The 7938-nt window shown below is 32.8% G+C and overlaps 1 long non-coding RNA gene across 1 annotated transcript; it reads right to left on the bottom strand.

The window, feature by feature from the left end:
• Positions 1–400: 400 nt before the first annotated feature.
• LOC113309456 lies at positions 401–1163 on the bottom strand. Its single transcript, XR_003340611.1, has 3 exons — positions 913–1163; positions 721–784; positions 401–557 (listed from the first exon to the last, which is right to left on the bottom strand). It is a non-coding gene; the product is annotated as an uncharacterized LOC113309456 (long non-coding RNA).
• Positions 1164–7938: the final 6775 nt, after the last annotated feature.

The raw sequence follows: 7938 nt of genomic DNA, 5'->3' as shown, positions 1-7938 counted from the left end.
GGGGGGGGGGATATCCCTCAGCCAATTACATCCTGAACAGAGTACCCTTTAAAGGATCAGTTAAAACTCCATATGAGTTATGGAAAGGTAGACAACCATATTATGCTTACTTCAAAGTGTGGGGGTGCTTGGAAAAGGTGGCCATCCCTCCTACTAAGACAACTAAGATAGGACCCAAAACCGTTGATTGTGTTTTTATAGGGTATCCTGAGCATACTAGTGCTTATAGGTTTATGGTTGTGAGTTCTGAAATTTCTGACATTGGGTTGAATACTATCACGGAGTCTAGGCATGTTGAATTCTTTGATAATGTCTTTCCTATGAAACGTGATTCTCGAAAGAGATGTTTAGATGATCCCTAGAATTGTCGTCAACCAGTCAGTCCTTTTGAAACTCCTTCTGCACAAAAAGTTATTCATAAATCAATAAAAATGATAATTAATAATATTATGAGTGAATAAATCTGGTAAAAGTTCTTCAAATTCCCCGTCCTTGTTCAAACGAGCTTCAATCCATAACACACCTCGACCAAATCTGGTTGTGGTGATGATCCAAATCTTCAAAATCAGCAAAAAGGTACAAGAAACCCTTAGTTAGACTAACTCCTGCAGAACATATAATCTAAAACCAAAAAACAATTTCTCGTTCATTCGATCACTATTTTCTGGAAATGGGTCCCAAGACAATTAACTAATTAAACTTATAGAGAAACCAACTCACCTAAGGGTAGCATTAGGCCTGCTTTACTAACTGCATCTGAAATGGGATCCTTGATAATAACCAACTGCTTCATCAACATATGGATGACTCTCATTAATAATAAAACTTCTTAATTTGTATTCAATTTTGCAAAACACTCCCCACCAGTATCAATTTTAAATGGATAAATTCCATGGTGTGACTAGAAGTTACCTGTGTTATTGCGTCAACTGAAATCTTAGACGCTTGTTCTTCCACAACTATTTCCACCAATTACATCAACAAGAAGACAAAATAAAAAGATCCGCCTTGAATTTAAAGACGGATATTAAAGATTTGTATGCTTACAAAGAGAAACGAGAGACCATTCATTTGAAAACCTACATATCTCCTCCATATTTTAATTTTTCATCTGAAAATCTTGAATTGAGAGATTGGTCAGAATAAGTGAGAGCATGAAAGATGAATTTATCAATCCTCTGTTGATCAAAAGTGAGAGAAGAAATATATGGAAAGTGTTTAGCTAGAAGGTGAGGGAGAAAGAGATAGTAAGATGAGAGTGCGACGTGAGAAAATATATAATTAGGGTTTTCTCTATCCTATTGTCGTATAATTCGAGGAAGATCTAGACGAGATATAGGTCCCAGATTCCTGATCCATGAATTTTGCACATGCTCTTTTTTTTGTGCAAGTTTATCATGCGACTATAATGGACGTTTCCACTGTTGACCAGAAAATTTCAAGGGAATGAGTTTTTTTTTTTAGTCGGATGATTGAATATTTTTTCCTAGTGTACATTTTAAGGATTTGTTATTAACGGATTCAATTAAACCTAATTTATGACCTATATTGTGATGGTTAACTATCTAAGTCGTCATAATATATCATTATCTATTGTGATGGTTTATCATGCGACCGTCGTTATATTTTATAAGCTATTCTGACAGTTTAAAGTATATTGTCAGTATATTAGTTATATATGTAACAGTTTAAAATGTCACCGTATAATATGTCTATTGTAACAATTCCACCCAATACCCGTCATAGTATAAAGTTTTTATGATACTTTCACCAACCGTCACTTTTTGTGACATTAATTGCTGACAGTTCTCAGAAAACTGTCACCTATATTTTACCAGAAATGTACTATGACGTTTTTTTGCTAGAACTGTCATGGTAAAAAATTCAAACCGTCACCAAATCCAACATTTGGCCTAGTGGAGATTTAAACTCCATTTTTTAATTGGATAATTTATTTGTCAGAGGGATGGTTCTTAGAATTATGGTTATCTTCTGGATGAATATACTCCCTTCATCCAAGTTATATAGGTTGAGATGTCAAATATCTTAGATAAAGGGAAAACATGTATTTTATAAAAGTTCATCTTCTTTCCTACATTATCCCTTAGTGGTCCACATTAGTGGGTTTAGACCTTCTTTGTAGGTTCTGATTAGTTGAAGACGTGATCAGTTACATTTGAGTTGACATATAGAATTCAAGTATAAATTCTGATTAATATGAGATATCATGAAGTAAATTTTTATCCACATTAGTGGATTTAGACCTTCCTCATAGATTCTGATTAGCCGAATATGTGATCAAGTACATTTTGGTTGACGTTTTGAGTTAAGTTATAAACTCTGATTAATATGAGATGTCATGAAGTATATTTTGGGCCACACTAGTGGATTTAGACCTTCTACGTATATTCTGATTAGCCGAAGATTTGGTCAAGTACGCATTTTGGTTATCATTTGGAGTTCAAGTATAGATTCCGACTAATCCGAGATATAATAAAATATATTTTGTTTTACATCAGTAGATTTAGATCTTCGGCGTACATTCTGACTAGTTGAAGATGTGATCAAGTACATTTTAGTGGAAATTTAGAGTTCCGGTATGAATTCCATTTAATATTAGATGTCATGAAGTATATTTTCGTCCACATTAATGGATTTAGACGTTCTTCATACACTCCGATTAGTTAAAGATGTGATCAAATACATTTTCATCGACACATAGAGTTCAGGTATAAATTTTGATTATGAGATGTCATGAAGTATATTTTGATTCATACTAGTAGATTTTAACCTTCTTCGTAGATTCTGATTAGTCTAAGACGTGATCAAGATGTCATGTATATTTTTCTAGATCTTCTTCATAAATTTTCATTAGATGAGGATGTGATAGAGTACGTTTTGGTTGACATTTAGAGTTAAGAGTATAGATTCCGATTAATGTAAGACGTCATAAAGTATATCTCTGGGTCCACATTAGTATATCTAGTAATTAGCTAGATTTCTATCTCCCCCGTTTTTGCTTAGAGTCAAGTTTCATTTACCAAAATCAGCTTTCCCCAAAGTATTTTTGGCTTTCCCATATAACAATAATCTTCAAATTGATGTTGACAAATGTATTAAAACGGTAAATATGATATCCCAAATGAAAAGAAAATCTCTACATTTTTCCTTTAATAACAATCAACAATTCTGTCGAAGAGCATGAAGAACTTTCTATAAATATTGAAAACAAAATTGGTGATTTTATGGGCAATTCAGCAACTAAAAAAAAATTAAAGATTGGTTTACTTCGGAAATCGTTTTTAGTTTACAGAATTGGTAACCAATACCACATGTCACATGGAGATAACGGGTCAGATACTCTAATTCCATCCTAGCCAAGGTAAATTGCACCCAAAATGCTACTCAAGGATCATATTTTATAAGTTATTCTGACGGTTTAAAGTATATTGTCAGTATATTAGTTATATGTAACAGTTTAAAATGTCACCGTATAATATGTCTATTGTAACAATTCCACCCAACACCCGTCATAATATAAAGTTTTTATGATACTTTTACCAACCATCACTTTTTGTGACATTAATTGCCGACAGTTCTCAGAAATCCATCACTTATATTTTACCAGCAATGTACTATGACGTTTTTTTGCTAGAACTGTCATGGTAAAAAAATTCAAACCGTCACCAAATCCAACATTTGTCCTGGTGGAGATTTAAACTCCATTTTTCAATTGGATAATTTATTTGTCAGAGGGGTGGTTCTTAGAATTATGGTTATCTTCTGGATGAATATACTCCCTTCATCCAAGTTATATAGGCAGAGATGTCAAGTATCTTAGATAAAGGGAAAACATGGATTTTATAAAAGTTCATATTCTTTCCTACATTATCCCTTAGTGGTCCACATTAGTGGGTTTAGACCTTCTCTGTAGGTTCTGGTTAGTTGAAGACGTGATCAATTACATTTGAGTTGACATATATAATTCAAGTATAAATTCTGATTAATATGAGATATCATGAAGTATATTTTGATCCACATTAGTGGATTTATACCTTCCTCATAGATTCTGATTAGCCGAAGATGTGATCAAGTATATTTTGGTTGACGTTTTGAGTTAAGCTATAAACTCTGATTGATATGAGATGTCATGAAGTATATTTTGGGCCACACTAGTGGATTTAAACATTATACATATATTCCGATTAGCCGAAGATTTGGTCAAGTACGCATTTTGGTTATCATTTGGAGTTCAAGTATAGATTCCGACTAATCCGAGATATATAGTGAAATATATTTTGTTCTACATCAGTAGATTTAGATCTTCGGCGTAAATTCTGATTAGTTGAAGATGTGATCAAGTACATTTTAGTGGAAATTTAGAGTTCCGGTATGAATTCCATTTAATATAAGATGTCATGAAGTATATTTTTGTCCACATTAGTGGATTTAGACGTTCTTCATACACTCCGATTAGTTAAAGATGTGATCAAATACATTTTCATCGACACATAGAATTCAGGTATAAATTTTGATTATGAGATGTCATGAAGTATTTTTTGATTCATACTAGTAGATTTTAACCTTCTTCGTAGATTCTGATTAGTCGAAGACATGGTCAAGATGTCATGTATCTTTTTCTAGATCTTCTTCATAAATTTTCATTAGCATGAGGATGTGATGGAGTACGTTTTGGTTGACATTTAGAGTTAAGAGTATATATTCTGATTAATGTAAGACGTCATGAAGTATATCTCTGGGTCCACATTAGTATACCTAGTAATTAGCTAGATTTCTATCTCCCCCGTTTTTGCTTAGAGTCGAGTTTCATTTACCAAAATCAGCTTTCCCCAAAGTATTTTTGGCTTTCCCTATAACAATAATCTTCAAATTGATGCTGACGAATGTATTAAAACGGTAAATATGATATCACACATGAAAATAAAATCTCTACATTTTTCCTTTAATAACAATCAACAATTCTGTCGAAGAGCATGAAGAACTTTCAATAAATATTGAAAACAAAACTGGTGATTTTATGGGCAATTCAGCAACTAAAAAAATTAAAGATTGGTTTACTTCGGAAACTGTTTTTAGTTTACAGAATTGGTAACCAATACCACATGTCACATGGAGATAACGGATCAGATACTCTAATTCCATCCTATCCAAGGTATATTGCACCCAAAATGCTACTCAAGGATCCAAAATTTTTCATACCGCTAATCGCATGATACCTGCACAAAGAATTAACATGTTATCTTATATGAGAGAGTCTAAGGTAAAAGTATAGAGCTAACTATTTAGTGCTGGTGCCATTCACCTCTATGAATTGTTTCTTGAACAGCTGCAAAGTAATTTCACAACAAAAATTGAGGATTTTTACTTTGCTCGATTTTCTGCAAAGAAATATCCCTTATCATATGCTCAATAAAGTTGATGGCAAGGACATAAATGAAATATGGATCAAAAATATTTTTCATTTTCTACTTCGATCATTTCTCTTATTTACTTTAAATATCTGTACACAAATATATGTTTATTAAAAAAAATGATCAAGACTGCAAAGGAAGAAAATGAAAAAGGAATTTCAAGTAAATAGTTACCCATCTGTTTGCTAAGGGAGATTCTTACAAAAATCACAATACCATTTACCAGGACCCGTCCTGAAGGCGCCAACTACTAAAGATGCGTCATAAACATGAAACCCAGACCCATTGTAATGAAGATCGATGTAAGTGTTTCATCAACAATATACGATATCAAAAACACAAACAACTATTGTTCGACAACAAATGGATTTGCCAACTCAATTTTCTGTTCCCCTAATAACAGTTTTGCATCCTAGCAAATTCACCAGAATGAGAAATATCAATCTGACGATTGCTGGATAGTGCAAAACTGAAAAGAAAGTTAGACTAAGCTCTATGAGAGACTACACTATGCTATTTTTTTCTTTAATCCATTATTTTATATAAAATTCTCCCTAATGCATCAAACAGTAGTACATATTTCCCAAAACAATTGTTCAGTCCAAAGGACAAGAGATGCAATGACTTCAGCACACTACATGGAGGAAAGATTTAGAAACTAGACTTCATATAGAAATAACCCCATACATACAGAACACATAATGTATGACCTTTGGAGAAAGGATCAAACCCAAAAAATGGTGCCCATTTATTTATATACAGGGATAACATGGTACTTAGAAAATCAACTGAATGGAACTCACTGAAAAGGAATCATCTAGCTTCCCATGGTGATTGCATATATGAACGGAGATTTTTTTTATAAGATTTAGTTTATAATAAGAGGTTATGTAACTATAATTAAAAGATGCTCGATATATCTTTGGAACATATGAAAAAGACATCTAAATTCAAATACAGGACACCCAAGAGTTATAAAACCCAATCGCTCTGTACTATAAGATCAAAGTAAACATGTTGGTAACAATGATCAAATAAAAACGCAAATCTTCACCGGCCGCTAGCTGTCTACAAATCCATTAAAAACTAGAAATGATGCAAGATCTTTCCGCTCTCCAAAACCTAAAAATATATCCACATTCCACATGAGATAAACTCCCAGCAAGTTCTCTAAGGGCTCCATGTTAAAACAAGAATATGTCAATAATGTAAACATGGTGAAATTTAGCGAATCATTCAGTAACCTAAGCATTATAGGAAATTGATACAAACATATGAACAACGAAGATTAAACGAAGGAAAGATAGGTGAAGAACTTAAATAGCAGTGACAATCCTAACCACAATTAATGAAAATGACTCAAAATACATCCTTATACATGAATATAAAATTCGTGAATATACCCCTATTATATATCTGTAAATGGAACTTAGGAAACTATCCCATATATAATAACCTTCAATTGCATAGTGTAATACCAAAAGACAAGGAGGCTTATGCGAGCCCCAAGGTTAAGCAACTCAAAATACAAAACTCGTCTCCATTGACATAGAACCCAGTAAGATTGACATAGAACCCAGGAACAAAGAGTTTTGAAACATACTTAATTAAACAATAAGAATTGTATCAGCGTAATTGCACAATATATGAATCGTTATCGGGAGATCAATCTTGTTACGAACACGACTTACAACGAACAACTAGCATCATGTGTCAGTGACTCATAGCCAAGAAAGATAATGGAAAAAAATCTACTTATCTCGCATGAAAAATAACTACGGCTAGAAAGACTAACACCGCGATGTGCACGTATAATAAGCCCTTAAATCATAAACTATAACCCCATAGTTCAAATGTTGTATCAAATTTGTGCATAATTTTGTGCTGGCCGAACTCTCTTAAACTACTGATTAATGGGTAATCTATGGATCGTTGGTATCCTTCTTAGGTTTCCCATGTTTTAATTTGCCCACATCATCAACTCCAGAATCAAATGCATACTTCAGTTCCAAATACTAACTAAGCAAACCAAAATATGTTTTGAAACTAATCTAACCTAAATTCCGATAAAAAAAAAGGTCTAACCTAAATAAACTTTGAAACTACAGAACTCTCTCATTTTTCAATTTTTTTATTTTGTAAGTTTTGAAAGAATTTAAATTGTTTTTTTTTTAATTTGTGTTGGTGTGCTAGTGATTCTTCTATCGGTGCTCCGAAAGTGCATATTTCAAACCCTAGTTTTAAAATACCAAGAAATCAACAAACCATAGGCATGAAAACGTAAAAAATAAGTAAACCCTATTTCTGAAACACCGAAAACATCAAAAATGAAAGAATCGTACCTCAAATTGGGTTAGAAGCGAGAATTTTAGAGGAATTGAGAGTTTTTCCTGGTTCTTCGTCAAACGATTTTAGAGGTTTTCCAACAACCGGGGTTTCTGTAGTTGTTTACTCTTCTCGTTTAAATACTTTCATTTCATCCAACTATGCAACTTATTATAATATA

The sequence above is a fragment of the Papaver somniferum genome, chromosome 9 (genome assembly GCF_003573695.1).
Source record: "Papaver somniferum cultivar HN1 chromosome 9, ASM357369v1, whole genome shotgun sequence".
Taxonomy (NCBI): Eukaryota; Viridiplantae; Streptophyta; class Magnoliopsida; order Ranunculales; family Papaveraceae; genus Papaver; species Papaver somniferum.
Note: the sequence above shows the minus strand (reverse complement) of the source record. Positions and strands in the feature narration are given on the sequence as shown.